Genomic DNA, 22,322 nt, shown 5'->3' with positions numbered 1-22,322 from the left:
AGAAGAAACTTTGGCCTAGAAGACTGCTCTTTGGACACCAGTGGCATGCAATTATGCTACCATCTGAATGGTCTCCATACAGTCAGTACAGGAAGGAAAGTCCTATCAGGTACAAAACACTTCATTCCAAAGTAGATACCTAAGCAAGAACAGGAGCACAGGTCAGACAAAACATGTCTGAGTCTCGTTTGTCCCTGACAGTAAAGGGAACACCACCTAATTAGCTCAAATACATTTTTGCAACACTCACCAAAATAAAGATGAGTTGCAGTGTTCATTACTTATCACAGTACTGAGCAATGGCTTCACGATCTACTTCTAACAAGAGTTACCCCAAGGAGGAGCTCACCTCGAGTATGAAAGGTGAGCAGAGCACCAAGCTTTCACTGCACTGATCCTTCTGGAGTCCTACGGAGCGATTCTGTTCCAGCAGTGCAGCAGTTGCTTGCACTAGAACACAGCCTTCAGAGAGACACTGGCATTCCCAGCTCTTACTATCCCTGAAGTCACTCGCAGCATAACTTTTGTCATCAGTATACCTACAGCTTGAAGTGAATGCTACAGAAGACAAAACAAATGACTGAATTTACCTACATAAAATGAGCCCAGGGACAATTTGACAATGCATAGCCCTGAGAGAGAGAGGCCACACACCACTAAATTGACTAATAAATTAGAATGACCGCCACATTCCTCTCATTCTCCCAAAACAAGGTGAACTTTCTTTTCAGATATCTTAGAAGTTCCCTTGAGCCATGCCCTGACAACGACTAGGAAGCTGCTAGTTAGCACGGGTCTAAATGGTGACTTTGGGTGTGCAAAAAGTTAAGCAGGACAATTGTGGCGTTGGTTAGCACATCCCCTTGCTCTATCTTGCCCTTTCTCTTACTAGCCACCTAACTGCATACCTCTACTATATATACTAGAGGCAAAGAGTATAGTAACACCTCCATTGTGCCACTAAAGAAAGGTCAGCTCTGGCCATCAGACTCAGGGCCAGAGAAGTGTTCCCAGCTTACTTCATTTGGCATCATTCCTGCAGCTCAATTTCTGAAATGTCAGATGGAGATGACCCATTTCAGTATCCTCAGGTAGGCAAGAGAAAGATAAGGACTCGTGAAAGTGAAGTAACATGGAAAGACTGGTAATAGAGACATAGAAACGCATACTGGTTTTTAATCAGGAGCACTCAGCACTTCGGGATACACCAAAGGAGATGAAAAGATACATGGGAGGGAACCTCAGCCTGGAATATAACTTAATAACATTTATAAAGACATCTGACTAAGAGAAAAGAGAACAGCCCTGTTCCACCACACCATCACAATCTTCCCTAAAAAAGCAGTAAGTGAAAACACAAAGGACATTTTTCCACAGGGTCTCTTTTCTCCCCCACCTCTCACTAAGGCCATTCCCCATATTTGCAGTTTCTTTCAAAGGCAGAAATAATATTTGGCTTCCCTAGCAACTAAGAACAAAGAGACAATAGAAATTCGACAGCGGAATTTATTAAGCTGCATACTGCACTAACCCCTTGTACAGGGACAGCAATCAGGCAGAGCAGAATGGCCCCAAAGCAACAGCAGATAGAAAAGCATTTCGGCTAAAAGCTATTTGTGCTGCTGTGACACAGAGCAGCTGCTTTGACTAATAGGCTAGAGAGGGGATTTGTTTTGCAAAGTGGCACTTTGAAGGGCTCACTGCCTCACAGCTGTAACAGTAGCTACATCCACAGCACACCTTTTTCTCCTGCTTATGGTATTACACTCCAAACCCAGCACAGGCCAAAACAGTCTCAGGATCAGCTGCTGCTAAGTTGGCGAGAACTGGGCACATATGTGGGCAGTGCCACTCTTCACAGCTAAAAGCAGTGCTTAAACAACATGGGGGCATTCCTCAATCCCTGAATCTTGAGAGCACATCCCAGCTGCCTCTCCTCAGAGAAGGTGATAATCTAAAGAACATGATTTTCAACTCGTCTCTATGTACACATACATGTATTAATCTGCTCAAAATGCAGACTGACCAATATGCCCTCCTACATTATCCTCATTTGGGACAGGACGTGGAACTGTACTCAAGCATTCTAGAGCTCAATCTAATATTAAGCTTCTCTGTTGCACTAAAAACACTTCTGAACCTATGTATGTAATCCATACATTTTGCACATGACACAGAACTGGAATGAGCCCTTGATAGAGCAGATTACTTGGTGAAGTCCACCATTCAGAGGGATCTCAACAGCCTCAAGAAATGGGTCAGCAGGAATGTAATGAATTTCAGTTAAGGGGGGATGCCACATCTGGCTCATAGGAATCTATATACCAGCTGAGGCTGAGGGTCAAGAGACTGCAAGCGGCTATGCAGAAACAGACCCAGAGGTCCTGGTGAACACCAAGTTAACCACAACCCAGTACTGTATATGCATAGCAAAGGAAAAGTGAGAAAAATAAAGAAAATGCAGCCAATTTTCTCAGCAGTATCGAGAAAATGGACAAGAGGCAATAGGCACAAACTGAAATACCAAAAATTCTGTTTAAATATCAGACATTGGAACAGGTTTTGCAGAGAGGCCATGGAGTCCCCATGCTTGCATACATTCAAAATCCCATTAGACATGGCCCTAAGAATCCTGCTGTAAGTGACCCCGCTCTAAGGAGCCAGATTGGACTAGAAGATCTCAGGAATCCCTTCTAACTGCAGCTATTCCATGATATCCAACCACTTCTCAGCATGCACCGACAAGATTGTGTCTCCTTTGAAACATTCCAAAAGAAAAACAAACAAACCAACCAAAAAACAAACAGACATTTCTCATGACACCGGTCGATACATTTCAGCATCATCCCGCTCTGTCCACACAGGCATTTACACTTGGTGATGCACCCAGCAAGGGAAAGCAAACTCCTGGACTTGCAGGTTGTTAACAGAGAAGCTCTTGTGGGGGATGTAAAGGTTACAGGCTGACTGGGGCAGAGCGATCATGAAATGACAGCTTTTTGATCGTTGAAGCACAAAGTGGAGTCAGCAGAACTGCCACCTGGCACTTCCAGAGGGCAGACTTTGTTCTCTTTTGTACCATGGTTGAGAAGGGCCTCTGGGAGGCAGTTCTGGAAGGTATGTGAGCCCAGGAAGGCTGGGAATGCCTTAAGGAAGTTATTTTAAAGGTGCAGGAACTGACCATCCCCCCCAGGTCATGGAAGATGAGCTGACAGGGAAGGAGACCTGCCTGGCTGAACAGGAACCTTTGGATGGAACTCAAGAGCAAAAGGAAAGTTTGTGGTCTTTAAAAGAGGGAGCAAGCTACTTATGATTGATTGCAGGCATGTAGTGAAGCTGTGCAGGGAGAAAACTAGAAAGGCCAAAGCCCAGCTAAAACTGAACTTGGCCACTATGGCAAAAGACAACAATAAATATTTCTATAAGCACATCAGCAGTAAGAGGAAGGTTAGGGAGAATCTCCATTCCTTGTTGGATGCAGGGCGGAATACAGTGACCATAGATCAGGATGAGGCTGAGGTACTTAATGCCTTCTTCGCCTCAGTCTTCAATAGTAAGACTAGTGACAGGACGAGGGGAAATGGCCTCAAGTGGTGCCAGGGGAGGTTGAGGTTGGATGTCAGGAAACACTTGTGTACAGAAAGGGCTGCTAAGCACTGCCATGGGCTGCCCAGGGAGGTGGTGGAGTCCCCATCCCTGGCTGTGTTTCAAACCGTTTGGATGTGGTGCTCAGGGCCATGATTTAGCGGAGGGCTGGTAGAGTTGGGCTGGGATGGTTGGGCTGCGGTTGGACTCCATCATCTTTAAGGTCTTCTCCTACCTGAGCTATTCTATGCTCCTTAGACTCAGACTGTACTGCAGCAGAGTTCAGAGAAGAGAAGTCTAAGAGAAGTCTTTCCCAAGAACATCTCTTGAACAAGAAGCATCAGCGACCTTTATAAACATTAGCATTCAATAAAACTGCTGCTTCAGACAATGGAAACAGTGCTTGGCACTTTGCTTCTGCTGAGTAAGTGCTATAATGAGATCACCTTTCATGATTTGTTTGGTTTTCTCACCTGAATTTATTAATTTGATCTACTGCAAAAATTGAATGTGCTACAGGAAGAGAATTTGGTAATATTTGAAAATTTTGTTATGAATTGTACATAATGATTTCATGCCTCAACAAATCATGTTCCCCGTAGCCTGCTTGATTAGCCTTTCTGAATTTTGTTCTCCAAACCTCAACAAATGCCTTTCCAAACGATTGCAAGCAATCTCTCAGCAAAGAGGTGAGAATCATCTGACTGGTCAAAAGATGATGAAATCTGTTTCCGTTGTTTCCACTAAAAATGTCACCCTCCAGAGAGTTGCTTTCCATGTCCAGAGGCACAGACCATGCCAGTGGGACTACAGAAACTGTACTGGCAAATCCAAGCCATCTTGACTCCTTTCCCCCCCCCCCCCCAACAGTGCCTAAATAAAGGACAGCATCCTTGTGAGGACATGCTGTGTTGGCAGCAAACCCAGCATTTTGAGGTCAATCCTTGTACATTGTTTGATGAAAGGGATTCGGTATGTGAGCAACTTGTTCTCCTAGAGAAGGTAGTAAAGAGAAGCTAGTGAAGAATGGCTGTCCTTTCCCATCTTCCTCTCCACTTCAAATCAGAATCATGAGGTGCAATGAGAAACAGTTCAGAGAACGGTGTTAAGTTGAAACTAACCCTCTTTTTATCTGGAAGAAAAACAACCGAGAGGTGCAACAGACCAAGCAGAAGCTGAAACGGAGGTAAAACAAATTGAAAGCATTGTTTCTTTCCATAAAAAAACAGTTTGGGGGTGGGGGCATCAAAAAGGTAACCGCTGTGACGGTGAGCAGTGGTACTTACTGGCACTGCCCTGATGCAGATCTCAAATATGTACACAAGGTTAAAGAAAAAAAAACAAGATTAATGAATATGAGAAAAATCCATGAGGAAATACAGTGAACTCGCACACAAATCTTGATTTTAACTGTCCCTGAGCTCTAAGGATGATGAGAATGGAATGGACTGATCAGAGCTGTTACTGAGCTTCAGCCACTCACTAGACCTGGTTCGACATTTCCCAGATATCAGTGAAGAAATTCCAATTCTGCTTGCCTTGTTCCTTCATTCTACTGACAAATCCTAACTCTGGTTGGCCCTTCAGTCCAAGCAGGTATCTGCTTGTCATGGTTTTGTGCTTTAGTATCGGTATCCCATATCATATTGTGCAGTGCACTGGCTGTTAAGGAGTGAATGCTGCAGCTCTGTCTCAGAAGAGACAAAAGAACCGCAGTTCCCAGCAGACTTCACTTTTTCCTTTCCATCTTCCAGAGAGAGGAAAAATAAAACTGACTGGAAGTCACCAAACTTTCTCTTTGTTCCCTGGCAGATCTGAGTAAGAACTTCAGCTTTCAGAAAACTCTTATTTATTTATTAGCTTCAACCCCAATTAACTTGTATTTTTGCTATTATAATTAGTAAACTAAGTTTGTTTTCCTCCTCACATTGCTTCCACTACTTTTTTTCCTTTTCACTCCCTTTCCCCCCTTTTTGGCCAGTGGGCTGCTGTCCCCATCACGGACACAGGTCTAGAGACAATATCATGACAGGGCTCTGGCATTACATCTCTGCAGCAACTATAAAGGGAGCCAAAAATGAGCATCTCACATTAGCAATCTCAGAGACGAGCAGATTTGGAATAGAACAGAGGACGCTCATCCCTACCTTACGCTGTGTTTTTTCTCCAGCATGCCAATGTATCAGAAGATAACCAATAAAAATTGTGTTTGAATTATCCGGAAATAAGCCGTTAAGCAACAGGTTCTTGAAGTAGAAAAATCAGCAGGCTACTGCTCCTAGCAGACAACTAAACAGTGGAAGGGAATGCGTCTGTCAGACTCACATGAAGGTTGGCTGTTGCAGAGAACACTGCCTTCAGCACTGGATGGCATGTTTATTAACTAAGTCTATCAATCTGCTTACAGTATCTGCCCTGTTTCCACAGCCTGGAGATGTGGTCCTGAGATGGATTCTATTAAGTAGGGTAAAAGAGACAGAGGAAGAAGTGAAACAAGAGAATGCTAGAGAGCAAGGAGATGAAAGACACACAGGAAGGCACTGGATTAATGGACAAGCATTTATGTCATGATCAGCTAACATTAGCATGCAAGGTATTTTCTAATAATAAAAAAAGTCCTGTCAGCCAGAATGTGATGTAAAAAGATAAAGCAGCCAGACAGATGTCTAGGAAGCTGTCACTCCATCTTTCCTTTGCTGTTTCTCACTCTAGAGGTAGGAGGGGAGTAAGCCAGGAGAAAGGCCAGGGGATAAAAACAGCAGTGGGGAATTGGCTGAATGCCTCCAGCTCTGTGAAGCAGAACTGGCCCTCCCAGAGGATAAAACAAGGGCAGAAAGCTTGAGTTTCCACAACCAGCACCTTACAAAGGACAGAAATTTCTTGGATACTATTTCAGTATAGACATTACTTTCCCTGCATCCAGAAACAACAGAACAGTTATATGTTGGCTAAGCACCAGAAAGCAGCACCAATATTCTGCTGCATATTGTTATTAAAGGCAGAGGGATCAAGCAGAATTATTCTTCAAAGAAAAACAGAGGATCAGGAGATGAACTATCTCATTCCTTTTGGTTGGTTCTCGTACATTTCTGTGACAGTGTCTGTTCACAATAACCCTGTGAACAGCAGATGCACAGAAATAGCAGATTTCACAGGGGTATCCCAGTTTTAATTGTGATATTCCATATCATGGCATGATGCAGCAGGCTGTCTGATGTTTAAGAACAGTGCTGGGTGCAGCTCCTGCGTGCTGTGATTTTGAGCAGGCTCAGCCATTTCACCTCAGTTCCAGCTCTGGGAGATGTGATCCTCCAAAGCCAGGGAAGGGGAAGTTCTTTTGCCTTTTCCAGCAGGCCAGCCGTCCAGTTTGTTTTTGGTTCATCTGATTTATTATTCTTAATTATTTTGTACTATCTCACATCCGTTTAATAAATCAGTTTCTAGTATCTCAATCAGGTTTATTCTCTCCCTCCCCCTGTTCTCCTGAGGGCAAGGAGGAGTGTCGTGTGATTAACTCCTCAAACCGCAACAAGGGGAAAAAAACCAGAGGTAATTATTAAGAAAACAAAAACAAAAAACGTTTTCAACTTTTTGCCATGATTCCAAGTCATAAATATCAGGGAAACACAGAGAAGCTGGAACTTTCAGTAATGCTTAACTAACTGGAAAGAGTAATGTTGACTCCTTACCCATTGGAAACTGAGAATTAAGGGGAAGAAAGACAGACCAATCATTAACAAAACTCCCACTCCTAACATAGAGTGGGCTTGACTGCTCTTGACTGCTCTGATGCTTCCTATCCCTGAGCTCCTCCCGTGAGCTGGTGGAAATCTCACTGAAGCCTCTCTCTCTCCTTCTGACCTCAGATGGAGGTCCCTTCCAACCCCTACAATTCTGTGAAAAGCAACAGCACGATGGAGTTCCAGTCTACACGCAGTCACCAGCAGATGCAGTCTTACCAATACAGCAAAAGATTTCCTTGTTCAATATCTGCTGTGCTCAAGAACACCAGGATGATGAAGGCAATACCAAAAGACAGGTGGCTCCCCGATCAGTGCCTTTAACAAAACCAGCGCCTATCAGTGTGTTCAAGATGGCATAGCTGTCTTTTTGTTCTCTCTAACCGAAATTAAACCCTGAAACTAGGAGACATCTATCAGTTAAACCCATTTTGAGGTTTTCATGCCACCCTGAGCTTTAAAAATCTCAAAGTCCTTATTCATCAGCACCACATCCCACAAAACTCTGACACAGGCAACTCCCAAGCACAATTTCTGCATTGTTCAAGAGCCCCTCGAGATCCTATTTTGCAATTTCTGTTTGTGGTGACACCCAAAACTCAACAGAACAACTTTCAAACTGTCATGGTCACAGATTTGTACCAGCTCTAGTCAAGCATCTGGAGATACTTTAAGCTTACGCCTAAATGCTTCCAGCTTCATCTGTCAAAGAACTGATGGTTCTTCACAAAAGAAGCACAGCACCAAACGCCGCGCTGTGTGTAAAGGCAGAACCACGCTCTGTAACTGCTTCTGCAGAACAGATTATTTCCTGACACAGTGTTCTTTGCCTTCTCTTTCCTCAAGCAATTTTGAAAGTCTCTCCAGACAAAAGAGACTGTTTTATTAATTGCCTTTTAAATATTTTGGAGAATGTAAGCTATACTATAGCAATTTCTCCACCCTGCACACAAGGTAAAATTCTATCACCTGCTCATTGTCAGGCAGCCTATAAGGCTAATAATCTATCAGAAAAATAGCTTTAAACTATATTCCTTAACGTTGTATTTCACATTGCACCTTCCACAGCTTTGAGGGAAGAGGCATATAGCACTTTACATTGGAAGTAGCTCAGTGGTAACAGCAAGTGCTTTTGTACCAAGGAACGGCATGCTAATGGAATGGGCCAGGACAACAAACTGAGATGATAGGCTTTGTCTACCGGGCAAGAATTAAATCTCAACTCCTAGTGGAACTATCATCCTTCTGCAAGTCTTAACCGCAGAACGTAAATGACTCACGGACACGAGGGAATGTGGGAGAGACTGGAGTAAGTCTCATTCAGCCTGGAGGATGGGGAAGGGCATTTTCTAAATGGGTCCTAAAATTAAGTGAAACAACATGCATCCCTTTTCGTCCCTGAGACAAGTGGGTCTACAGAACGGCGAGGCACACAGCAATGTATTCAGAATAATTCAAGCATGGATTCTCTCAAGAAGCCTTCGTTTGCACATCAGCACATTGAAGCCGATTCTCTCATTAAGATTAAAGCGAGGACTCCCTTCCTTTTAGGTAGCCAGCCCCAGCCAGTGCATTGCCATCATGAACCAGGGGACCCACTGGTACCAAAGAGGTTCCACTTTGGCATTTAACACTCACTCTCATTCAAGGAGAGGTGCTTTTTAGGCATTTGCCTAGCCCTTCTAAAAACAGCACTGTGACTCTTAATTCTAAGCTGCTGCCATTAATCTAAAATCTAGTAAGGGACAAGCTGCCACGTTCCCACTCCTCTGATCTGGTGTCCCAGACAGAGTGAGAGATGAGCTCACAGATGAGGAGAAGCAACTCATCATGAGGCATAGGCAATTCCGTGGATGAACCTCATAAAGATGGTACCAGACTCTTACATCTCATTAGAAGTGCTCAGTGAAAAGGAGACTAATCCACTTTGGGATTTTAAAAAAAGAAAGAGGAAAAAAAAAAGAAAAATATCAATAACACTGTCAAAACACATACTCAGAGTTCATTTATCTCCTACTTCGTCCTTCATCTATTTTCAGAAAAGTAGTCAGTCACCCAATATAAATAAGCCAAAGGTTTATGACAGCAACAAGAAACAGGATAAAGATACCATTCCTTAAATCCATAGATATAACAAGGGATATTTCACTTACCACTATACTATAAAGTTCCCCAAAACATTTCAGTTTTATTACTGAGTACAGCAAAGTCCACTGGTGTTCTTGGCTACTGATGGGAACAACTTAATTGGCACATGGGTTGCCTTTAATTAGCATATCTATCCAAAGGAAAATGCTCACTTTACCAAGCTGTGATGACAAATAACTGTTCCTTTGCCCTGGACTAGGTGCACTCCACCTGATCCCAGCGGCAGAAAGATGGTGCGATAGCAGAGGAGTGGGCAGCATCTGCACCTCTCACTGCAAACTACTTACGCTCTTCCCAGGATGAGAACTGGAACGGCAAACAGGAAACAAAACTAAGAGGTAAAGGAGGAATAGGAGAAGATAAGAGAAACTGGCCCGTCTGCAAATGTAAAAGCCTTACATTTCATTAGCAATTAATAGACTGATTTCCCAAGTCAGGCAAAGGACATGAAGATAGAATTTTCTCTCTGTCTTTCCTAGCTATGAAGACAAGGGATCATTCGTGGCTGAGATTTCCACATTTTAAACTCCCACCTACACCTGAGACATAGGCTGCACCTCGAGTGCTGTGTTCAGTTTTGGGCCCCTCACTGTAGAAACGATGCTGGGGCCCTGCAACATGTGCAGAGAAGGGCAACAAAACTGGTGAGGGGTCTGGAGCACAAGTCTTATGAGGAGCGGCTGAGGGAGCTGGGATTGTTCAGTGTGGAGAAGAGGAGCTCAGCGGAGACCTCACTCACTCCTGAAGGGAGGCTGTGGTGAAGAGGGATTTGGCCTCTTCTCCCAGGCAACAAGCAGCACACGGGGCAACGGCCGCAAGTTGTATCAGAAGTGGTTTAGGTTGGACATGAGGAAGAACTTTTTCTCTCAGTGGTCAGGCACTGCAATGGCTGCACAGGGAGGAGGTGGAGTCGCCGTCCCTGGCAGTGTTCAAGAGGCGTCTGGACGACATGCTGCGAGATGTGGTTTAGTGCTTGTGGTGGCAATGGTGATGAGGAGACGGTTGGACCAAATGATCTTATGGGTCATTTCCCAATTAATACCTTCAAATCCACCACTATCAGCAAGCAAAGAAGAAAGGCAGTGCTTTTGTTTCTCCCCAGAGCTGGACAGCTTGCATGAGGTAATAAGTGATGTTTAAATAGATAACAAAGGGGGAAAGACTTTTGCCTACAACACTGGAGTTCTGTATATCAGTAATACCACTTACATCTGTGGCTGCAGATATTAATTGTCTTTGTAATATGTTACACTGGAGATACCATGTCTGCAGGTTTTAGGAACAGCCTCCATAGCAGCATCAGTGGTCTTCGTGGAAGCTCTCACAAAGAAGGGGTTTTCACAAAGGCTCTTAGGAAGGGGAATTTGCATAGGATTAGGATTAAGCAAATTTCAGTTACTTAAAAGCTAACTTTGGCCTAGGGAATTAAGGTTGGGATATTTAACTATTTGGCTTGCTTTTACCCCTACCTTTCACTACTGAACTTCAGAGCATGCTAAAGAGAGAGACATAAGAAGTCAGACCTCCGGCAGCAACTACCTGAAAGAATGTAATGTAGCTAGAGGGAAAAAAATAAAAAAACAAAATGAAAATTAAACTCTTTCTGGGAGCGTTCCCATGCAGCCAGCTTTGCACAAATCCCAAGGGCAGGGAATAGACCTGGGTCACTCCCAGGGTACGAGCACTTTGAGGCCAAGGGAGAAATGAAGATAGGTCTGCAACACTTGTGTGTACAGGTGTGCAGAGGGTCCCTGGAACACGATCATCAAAGAGACCACAGGACTGCAAAGCAGACCATCCTAGCTTCTCTTGAGATGCAGCGCACTCCCTACCTTATCACACCGATTACTTTCAGTGTTAAGTAAAAGATGATGACTCCAGTGTGCCAGACCAGGCTTCTGAGTTCCAACCAAGTCACTGATCAGTTTTGTGGGGTCTGGAAGACACTTTGTCTTGCTGTTGCTTTCCTTCTCATCCTGTCCTCTCCTTGTATGTCCTAGCTTTTGTTCCCAAAAGTCTCTCCTCAGTACCCAGGTGCTCCTGTAGTCCTTTTTTTTTTTTTTTTTTTTTTTTTTTTTTTTTTGCCATGAGCTTGGGCATGCCAATGCCTCAGTACCAGCACTCACCATTTTTGAACCCACTGCAGTTGCTTCTACTGACTGGAGGTCAAAGAGCAAGGCTAAAGCTTTAGAGGCAGATTTTGGTGAATACATGAGATAGAGGAAATGCTCAAAGAAACTCAGTCTCTCAGTGCCCACACATACACTGTTGGAAGGTTGTGCCAGGCATTGCTTTCTTAGGGAAGGTCTTCAGCAAAGGAAAAAAAAATTCCTACTTCAAACAGTCTTAAGTTCAAGAGACGTCTCATTTCAGTGAGCTTCAGATGATTTTTTTTTAATTTATTTATTTTTATTTATGCTGCTACACTTACCCACTTTTTGTTTGTGACTTTTTCACTTGCAAGATCTTCTTTCAAAACCCAAATTTTCCTTCTCTTCTGCTGTGTGTACAGCGATAAGTGGCCTTTTAGTTGAAATTAACCTCAAGGAAATTAATTGCACTCTTGCAAAACAGCTTATCGTCACAAAGTCAAAGCTTAACCCAGAAAGGTTTCTAACCTCATAAACCACAAGCTCCTGACAAAGAAAGAATCAAAAGATTTGTAATTCAGCTTTTTCCAAGAGCAGCCTCTGGAGCACTCCAGTACCCATGTCAGTCTGGCACAACAAAATCACAGCAAAGCAGCTGGAGGATCTAAAACTTAACGGAGCTATTCAATTCCAGACCCTTATAAGTAGCAATAGACAGGCTAACAGGATACACCAACACTGACCAAGTGCTGCACTCAAGACCTGCTGTTGTTCCTAGCACTGGACACTATCTCAGTCAGGAGCTAGTGCTTCTAGGTCAATTAGGTCTCAATTCAGGAAACTATTTTATGCATCTGACCTCAAATTCAGGCAAGATACATGGAAGCAAAGCATGTATTCTTTCCTGGGCCTCTGTAGACTTGGGCCTTGGCCTGTGCAGACCTGCATTGGTCTGAAGCACTGAATTACCACTACTGCCATGCTAAGCAACCTCTGCTGCTTTACTACCCAAACAGGGGTTAACACAGATGTATCTGATACCTGTGCTGATGCAAGAGTGCCCATATGCGATACCACCATTTTATTTCTGTAAGAGCAATACCACCACACAGCCTCCTCAAAATCGGTGCTACACAAGATTTTATTAAAAAAATAGGAGCTAAATGCCAAAACTTGCTATTAGGTTTACTACAATACTGGTTAAATTTTCCTTAGCTAGATATAACTACACTGCATCATCTTCTTCCATGCAAATTTAACCATGACTACCAGCATCTGACTGATGGTCTTCAGAAATGCCCGTATGCCAGGATACTTCTGGTGCCCCATGTTCTCTCTCTGCCTTCCACAGTGAGGAGCTCAGGACTCCTTGGGGAGACTGCGGAGCTGGATCAAGAAAAAGAAAGGAGGGAAAAAGACAGTAGGATTTTATCAGAGAAACCCACAAACCATCCTAGGCACAGCCCAACAGGGAACATGCATTCGCTCCCATGGTTAGACGTAGTATGAGGGTGTTTCAGTCTTGTATTAACTAGAAATGCATTGAAAACTGGGGAATGAAATAGGAAAAATGCCAGACAGGTAACATGCTGTGATTATTCATTCCACATGAAAAAGAAGAAACCCTGCACAGCTGTTTTGCTTATCACACCACACAGGTAAAATTTCCCTGATCGAATCTCAGCAGTTTCTCCCTATCCTGGCCTCCTCCAGCATTCTATCCCCACCTCCAGGCTCTGTGCTTTGTCTAGCAGAGAGCAGGTGAGATTGGCTGTGTGGTCTCCATAAAACACTAATATTTAGCCCAAACTTGCCTGCCTGATCTTTTTGCCTAAAAAAAAAAAAAAAAAAAAAAAAAATCAGCTTTCAGCATTGTTTACATGAGTGCTTAAAGCATCCCGGTTCAGACAGCAGCAGAACAAGAACCCCTCACAAGCAGGCTCAAAGATGTGCTGCCCTAACAGTTATACAACGTGGGTGCAATTTAACATGGAACCATTCAGATGCAGCTGTTCTGCTATTCTCTTGTTCCACTATACTTTTCCACATGGACTCAAAAGCAGACACAGCATGGCAGGGCACAAAGTACAGAAGTATTTTATATGGCAGGCCAGCCTGACTACAGGCTGATACCAGAAAACATTTAAAAGAACAAAGCTGTTTCTGAGGGTCAGGATACAAAGAAAAATGCATTCTACACCTCAAGACTTCTTTTCATTATGATTGTGTTTTGTATGAGGGTGTCTCCCAACTCCCAAAACAAGGTTCTAGAGCAGCTATGAAGTTAGCAGTCAGATCAGATCGATGACCTGCTATGGAAGTCCCAGGGCTGCCGTGCACAGGACAGATCCATACTTGCCACCTTGCCATCCACCAGCACCAGCACTGTCTTTTTGGCAAGGCTGCACTCAATCCCTCCATCCCCCAGACTCTGCTCTTGGATTTGCTGACCCTCACAAGGCTCACCTGGGCCCACTGCTCAAGCCTGTCTAGGTCAGCCTGGATGGCATCCCATCCCTCTGCTGTGCTGACCATCAGATCAATACCACTGCTGCTAATTCATACACAGAAACCAGGATGGTCCAGTGTGAATGCCTCACCAGCAAGCAGTTTAACATTTACCTCATTTACCATTACAACTCAATCATGAATGACTAAGTAGCTGGTTTGAAATGTGGATTACATTGATTTGTAACTGAAGGAAAGACCAGAGAACTCTATTAGTATTCCCTCTGACCTCATGGATTCCTGATTAAAAGAAAGAGTTTTGTCTTTGCTATTTTATTCCTCTGTCACTACTGGAGCTTTTTAATAGACTTAAGAAATATTTGGATGCAAAACAGACATCACTTCCTCCTTGCATATCCATGAAGGAATTCGGTGCTGTTTTCCAATGGGCTGCCTCCCAGGATCTGGGGGACATCTAATTTCCCATTCAAATGCAGGCAATAGAAAAAGCTGAAAGGGAAAGGACTGCTCCTCCATCTCATACCCAAACCTGTAACATGAATGAGGCTTTTGGTAGTTTGTCCTTCCTTTTTAATAACTACTTCATTTACTATTCACAAAAGCCAATCTTCTTTCCCCATTGCAACCTCCTAATAGGATTCCCCCCAAATCACTGAAGCCCAACTGTCCTCAGGGGCTGAGTTATTCAGGAAACAGGTGAGTTCAGATCACGCAGCTATTCCTGCTGGCATTCAAAGCTGCTGCACCCTCCTCATGCAGCTCGGCCCTTCAGTGGCACGAGGTCCTGCAGCCAGTGCCACCTCACTTGTGGTACGATGCTTTCCTTCCCTGTCCACTTCACAGCCTTTATTCCTAATGTGGGCAAGAGAAATCCTGGAGGTGAGAAGCTAAAATTCTTCCATGCTAACACAACCTTTCTCTTTTGGAATATCTCATCTGTCACACTGGATTTCACAACTGCCATCCACTCTGTGGAAATGCAGTCTTCTTGCATTCCAATCAGACCTCAGGTGTATCTGCAGAGGAAAAGGATCTGCTTTCTTTATGGTCTCTGTTCCACCACTGTCTAGGGCTTCACTAATTCTAGTTTCATCTCAGCAATCCTAGTTTCATTCCATCATGTGCCATGCTGCACAGGAAGTGATTTGTTAGTCACACCGTCCATGCAAACTGATCCGTGGCAACAGCAAGGGCTCAGGATGCCCTAAGCAACTTCTAAAAGACTAACAAATCCCCGTTCCCCCCAGATCCTTGAATTTCCTAATGACATTTTGGCTCAGTGTCTTCCATGCAAGAGGCACTTCAGTCCTACGGTACGAAGAACTTGGTGTAAAAGCCTGTTTCTCTGAAAACCTCCGTCTTCCTTTCTGTTCCCTCCCAAACTACACAGTGACTTTCTCCATTTTGAGTAGCAGCTGAAAACCTGCTCTGTTTTGGTTGTTTTTTTGTATTGCTTTTGTTAAGTGCTCCAGCATTATTATTTTTTTCCTAAGGGAAGTGTCTTCATTATTCCTCATCCTCATATTTACCAGGACAGACTGAGAGTGCTAGGGCTGCTCTGTCTGAAGAAGAGAAAGCTCCAAGGTGACCTTACAGCAGCCTTTTGCTATTTAAAGAGGAGCTACAGGAAAGAAGGGGACAGGCTGGCAGGTTCTGTGGTGACAGAGCAAGGGGAAATGGCTTCAAGCTCAAAGAGGGTAGATTTAAGTTAGACACAAGGAAAAGATCTTCTAAAGTGAAGGTGGCGATGCACTGGAAGAGGTGATGTGGTTGATGCCCCATCCCTGGAGACTTCCAAGGTGAGGATGGTTCAGGCCTTGGGCAACCTGACCGATCTGTGGATGTCTCTGTCCACTGCAGGGGAGCTGGACTGTGATGGGACATCTAGTCCCTTCCAACTCTGAGGATTCTATGATCCAGATGCACTGGCTAAACCAAATGGAGGGATGTCTCACCCCTGTAAGCACATGGTGTAATTCAGTCTTGCCATCTGACTCAGAGTGAACAATGCAGGCAATGGCAGAAGTAGAGGAGAGACAGTGAAACAACTCACCGAGTCATGCCGTCTCACAGACGCACCTGTTGTGGGCACTGCTGGCATTATTCCACTCATCGTCATCAGGTCACGAACCCACTCTCTAACGCTGCTTTTGCATTACTGAGAATCACAGAATGGTTTGAGTTGGAAAGGACCTGTAAGATCACCCAGATCCAAAACACCTCCCTCTATCCCAGGTTGCTCACAGCCCCATCCAGCCTGGCTTTGAGAGAGGGGAGATCCACAGCCTCACTGGGCAACCTGCACTCCAGCTGGGGTCTCATGAGAGCAGATGGGCAGAATCACCTCCCTCAACCTGCTGGTCACACTTCTCAGAAAGTAACAACATAAAAAAAAACCATTAAATTACACTGGCACTAACAAAAGCTGGTCTCTTTTTTTTTATCTGAAAGCAAAAGCGTATCTTGATTTCTACTTTACTCATCTTGAGAAAACATGTTCTATGTATTTCCAACAGCATGAAGCTGCACGGCAACTTGATCTCATTCCCTAGATGGATTATTGTTGGGAAAACATTGTCCAATCTCATAAAAGCATTCACAACCCCAGCTGGATATATCTAAACATGTCTGTCTACAAAAGCAAGTTAGTTTTCAACCTGAAGTATCACTTTCAGGTGATCATCTTCACTGCCGATTTTATTGTTGAGTAAAAAACTCCTAAATGACTTAAAAATTCTCTGTGGCCAAACACACCCACCTATCTTAGATTAATGCAGGATGAAATGGAAAAACAAACAAAACTGTGCACTGTTTGTTTCTTCCTATCACTCTTCCTCTAAAATTAAAGACAGACTTTTTGAACAAAAGTTTTCAAGTTGTTTTTATTTTGAGAATTCATCCTACTTGTAATTCTAAAAGCTAGAAAAGCAAAACTATCTTACAGAAAAAAAAAAGAACAATTAGTAGAACTTGTTTACATTTTTATACAAACCAAGAACTATGAATGTTCCTTGTTATGTTTTAAAGCAAGGTGTTTTCCCTCTGCCAGAGATGAAAAACAATAGCTGACATTTTTGACTAGCCACTTGATAGATAGCTTCAAACCCTTTGGCAGGTTCTTAAGGCAGAGGTGAAGCTACCATCTGTTTCGAAAAGAAAAATTTTCATGAATCTTGGCAAAGAAGTCTAGCCCTGAACCATAGCATTTGGTACCAGTATACTTCCATTCTGAGAAACTTCAGAGCGCAGCATTCATGCTCCTTTAGCTTTTTCAAATATATGTTTACACTACCTACCTACAGTGGAAGGAAGATAGCAGTACACACATGCACACAGGCTGAATTTTTCCTTCTCAAATCTCACCCAGTATCATAGTGCACACATGCACAGCCAGCTCTTCCTTGGGAAGGAGAGCATTTTCATACAATCGTAGAAGGGCCTGGGTTGAAAAGGACCACAATGCTCACCTAGCTCCAAACCCTGTGTGGAGGGTCACCAACCACCAGACCAGGCTGCCCAGAGCCACATCCTGGATGCTGGATGTATTTTCCATATTAAAAAAAAAAAAAAAAAAAAACCTCTCTCAAACACTGCAGGAGAGCACATTCAGGTAAAGCAGGGATGGAGGAAAAGCAGTCAGAAAGGGGGAACAGCAAAGAGCAAGGACTCTACTCCTGACAGAAGCGCAGAACAGCAGCTCTTCATCCAGTGAAGGGCTTCATCTCCCTCAGAATCTTATCTTGAAAGCTGTCAGAGCCAAAAGATAGTGGTCCACTCAGATCCCATAGGCACAAGGTCTCTTCAGTATAAATTTTCTTAATCAGTAAAGACTAAATTCTAGCCTCACAGCCAAGTGTGCAACCCAATTACTGAGAATTCAAAGTGAGGCAGTGCTATCATCCTGTTTAGCCATACCTCCGCCATAACACAGGTCTTAGGTATTCACAGAACAGAGCTTTCACTAAAGCTCAGTAACTTCAAAAAGCTGTTTTCACTGAGTAAACTTTTGCATTTTGTACTTTAAAGCACTAAAACAAAACTCCATGGCATCTCTTCATAAGCTACACTAATAGTTAATTACCTTCCTCATTAAATGCTCACATCTTGTTTCCAGCAAGCATTACCCACACACAGCTGGATACAGGCCCAGGCTGAGGTAAATGAGGTGCATTTTTCTCCTCTCAGTTCCTTTCACTACACTTCTGAATACAAAACCAGATTTGCTAAAGATAACTGAGCCACTGACAAATCTTCCCAGCCAGGGACACAGAATTAGTGTTGCTGGCCTTCATGATTTAACCTACAAACCCAACAGTAATTAGCATTTTCTTGGAGTCCCATCCCCTGGAAACAGGCTATTATGAGATAATCCCTACCTTGGTTACTTTCATAGTAAGTTACAGACCTCTGGAAAAATGCAGTAGTGGCCTGAGTGCCCCTAGCAGATGTATGAGAATGACTTAACTCTAATTCTACTTATTTCTCTAAGATTAATTGTTATGGTTATAGAAGATATCGTGACTTGCTACTAAGTTTGAAGGGAAAGACAGAAGAGCTGAGAATATAAAAAAAAAAAAATTCTAGAGTCCTTCTCCTGGACTTGAGAGAATAACCAATGAACTTTGAGGTTTGGATGGCCACCATCAGCAGAAATAGTACACAAAAGTTCACATCAGCTTTGCTTTTAGCTTTGACAGATCTAGCATCAACTCCAATCACAGCAAAAGCCCAAAGTTTTGGATGCTTCTCTTAGACAACAGACATTTCCTATGGCTAAGAGGACCTGCAAAGATACCTATAAATGATACGAGCTGAGATGCTGAAAGCTCACTTAAGCAGCACACTCCTGATCTGAACACATCACGATAGATGCACCTCCTGGAGCTGACCTTATATAAGGAAGCAGAAGATGGCCCAGGACCTGCCAGTCCTCCGTACTAACAGAAAATATGACTACTATGAACTCTCACTGCCTGCTATTCAGTGCTAATTAGTTTGACTGTATTATTTTAAAGTTACTACTAATTGTATTACTTTATTATTTTAATTGAAATTAAGTATGCTTAGCTGAACACAACTAAGAACTAATTGAAGTTTTCCTTGAAGACTGTACCCAGTGCACCACAAAACCAAGGCAAACAGCTTTTACACAATGGCCTAGTTGTTTTAAGAGGGCAGCACTACACTAATCAGCAAGAGCACAGAGTATTTCAGCTTCCACGTTCCCCACATTATTCTTTTCAGTCTGCACTGTCAGTGTTTGTCTCCAGGTTCAGTTTGCCTTACAGAAAACAGAGACCCCAGGTTCTCACACTGCACAGGGTTAAGCCAGGCTACTGCAGTGAGTGGCCCAGTGCACTGAGACAAACAAGCCTCTCAAGGAAGGGGAGAACCCACAACTCTGAAGATGAGTCCACAGTCACAATGAGTCCATTGGTGGCAGTTGAGACCCTCGCCTGTTAAGAAAAGGATATTTTCCAGTCCCTGAAGTAACTACAGAAGGATTTTTTCCTCTAAGAATTCACCTTCTGTTGCTCAGAGAGAATTACCAGGTCACAGATAGCAAACTTTGGCTTTATTTTTAATTAATTAATTACGTTTTCTGTTCACAGATCCTTGCTGCTGTTCTACTGCAGCTCTGCTCCACAGAAAATCTGAAAAGCCCCTAGCACTTCCCCAGGGACTTTTCACTCATCTGACAAGCCCCTTGATAATTCCAGGCATTCAAATAGCATCGTCTAAAGTCTGTTGCTGCTTGCTATCAAATATGTATCCTATAAATGCTTTAATTGTTCTTAAGTTGTTAATCATTATTTCCCATTATCTCAAAAATATGGCCCATGTGAAAAATAGTTGGCTCCCATCTGTGGTGCCTCTTCAGCAACAGGGTCAAATAAGAGTCTGCAACAAATACAGAGAAATCTAGTTTACAAGTACACTTTAAAAGTCCTACTTAAACCTGTAAGAACCTTTTAAATATGTTAAATATTAACTTTATATCCACATGTTCTATAAGTTTATTTTCCCTTGGCTTCCTTCGGTTCCAAAAGTGACTTTTGTGTGTGAAATTTTAACAAGAAATGCATTCAAAAGGGAATCCAGTGTGTTTTGGCTGAGTTATTGTTCTGGTCTTAAAATCTAGTTCCTAAAAAAAAAAAAAAAAAAAAACACCATCCATATACTCAGACTGAACATTTCCAGAAAATCATTGAATATTTTTAGTCTTAGTTCCCCCTACAATGGCAAATGACACTACAAACATTTCAAAACAGGGAAGAGAAATGAGAGATTCAGGGTTACTTCTAAAAGCACAATAAAATATCATCTCATTCTCCTACAGCTTTCAGATGGTGTCACCACCTGGATGCATCTGCCTGCATTTGTAAATGGAAACCACAGAACTGTAGGGGCGAGAAGGGACCTCTAGAAATCCTCAAGTCCAACCGCCCCGCTCAAGCGGTTCCCTATTGCAGGTTACACTGGGAGGTGTCCAGATGGGTCTTGGATGTCTCTAGGGAAGGAGACCCCACTACCTTTCTGAGTGGCCTTGTATTCTGACAATGCTAGCGTGGAGTGAAAGTCTTTAGCTACACCTGATCTAGATGGTATTTTAAACTGACAGCTGAAAACACAGCAGAATGGATGGGAAAGGCAACCTTTAAGAAGGTATGTGCAGAAGCACTGGGCGCCCGTTTGATTTACTGTTGGAACAGGCTTCGTTTAAGAAGGATAGCAAGCATATTTAATTTTCATGTCAAAAGACAGAGTGGCACTAAAGGGTAGAGAGTTATCTCAGGGACAAAACTGAGTCTTTAATCATCCCATTTTCCCTTATTTTGGACACTGGAGCTTGACTCAATATCTTCACCCCTGTATCTTACTCCACGCTTCCACAGCACTGCCTACTAAAGATTTGGTACCTGAGCCCTTGTTTTAAGGTGGTAATTACATAAAATTGGCAACACAAACAGGTTTTGGTTCCAGGTCAAGTAACATCAGAGAATAAGGAGATATTAATTATAGAGAGTGGATAATTTCTTCCTTAGCAGCTAATCCTCCCATTTATCCTCTCCAAAGGTCAGATCCAGAAACCCAACACTCTTCCAGCATAAAGTGAATAATCTGTCTTCATGGCCCTATGCCATAATCCTGGCTATGCATTAGGCTGGACTACCCAGAGGTACAAAGCCCATGCAATCCATTTAATGGAAATGTAAACACCCACCTTTCTTCCTGGCAGCTTGAAATAGGCACCTTAAACCAATCAGAAGCAGGCACAAGTGCAATTCACCACAGCTGATTTCAGTTGTTTAGCCAAGAGAAGCAATGCTTTGGTGTCTCATTATGCATGAGGCAAGGCAAAACATGAGGGCTGTGAGCTTGCCATGGCATAAACTAGTATGAGGCAGGACTGTGTTTAAGTGAAGATCTGCTGGGTTAGGCAATTAGGTGCTTCTCTTTCCACAAGTATCTCACAACTCTAACCTCCCTGCTATAAGCGTGGTCACTGGTATTTGAACGCATTTCACTACAGTTTCACCCTATTTCCTAGCTGTTAGGATAGTCTACAGATACAAAAGAAGAAAGCCCATGGAGAATGAAGATGGCATTTATCAGACCTGCCAATGCAGAGCACACAAGCAGCATTGCCAGAGCTCATCACTCCAAGCTGATGCGCTCCCAGCTCTTCCTCTTGAAGCCATTTGGGGCCAGATGGACAAGTGAGTTGCCTAGGTTGAGGCTACTGACCTGCTGCCGTTCAGACCAAATAAAGCAGCGAAGTTAATGTCATTTTCCTGTAATACATCCTACTGAGCAACAGCCTTAGAGGCACCACAGACGCAGAAAGCCAGTGAGATCTTTCAGGAAAAATATGCCTGTTCTTTCATTGTTCTTTGAAGAACTTGTCACCCCAAGCAAGCAGATGTTTTGCCTACCTCCAAACACACGCTCCATTTGATTTTGATCAGGCTGCTCTTAAGATCCCCACAGACAGCCCTTTCTCATGTGGAGATGGATTTTTCTTCTCCATCCTTCTATGGGTAGAATGACCAGTCAGGCACTGGAGAATGAGCTGTGGTGGCAAGAAGGCAAGTAGCTGGAAAACTGCTCTCTGCTCTTCTTAGCAAAGATCAAGTGAGAAACAAGGTTTCTGAACAAGAGCTAAGACCCAACTTTGTCAAATCCTACTTAAGTCTTGGTATTTCAAAAGACTCCTCAGAAGAACCAACCAAGCTGCATCTGTTGTTGAAGAAGGCAACCACAGCAACACAGAAGATGGAGGGAGTCA

At 43.3% G+C, this 22,322-nt stretch overlaps 1 protein-coding gene across 3 annotated transcripts in view; it reads right to left on the bottom strand.

Annotated features, from left to right (window-relative positions):
- The window catches only part of EVA1A (eva-1 homolog A, regulator of programmed cell death), a 189,025-nt gene that overhangs the window by 149,604 nt on the left and 17,099 nt on the right, over positions 1-22,322 (bottom strand). The gene's annotated exons all lie outside the window — the stretch shown is intronic.

This window comes from Lagopus leucura, unplaced genomic scaffold (genome assembly GCF_019238085.1).
Source record: "Lagopus leucura isolate 7727_CA_CO unplaced genomic scaffold, USGS_WTPT01 Super-Scaffold_100038, whole genome shotgun sequence".
Classification (NCBI taxonomy): Eukaryota; Metazoa; Chordata; class Aves; order Galliformes; family Phasianidae; genus Lagopus; species Lagopus leucura.
This window is presented reverse-complemented; position numbering and strand designations above follow the sequence as displayed.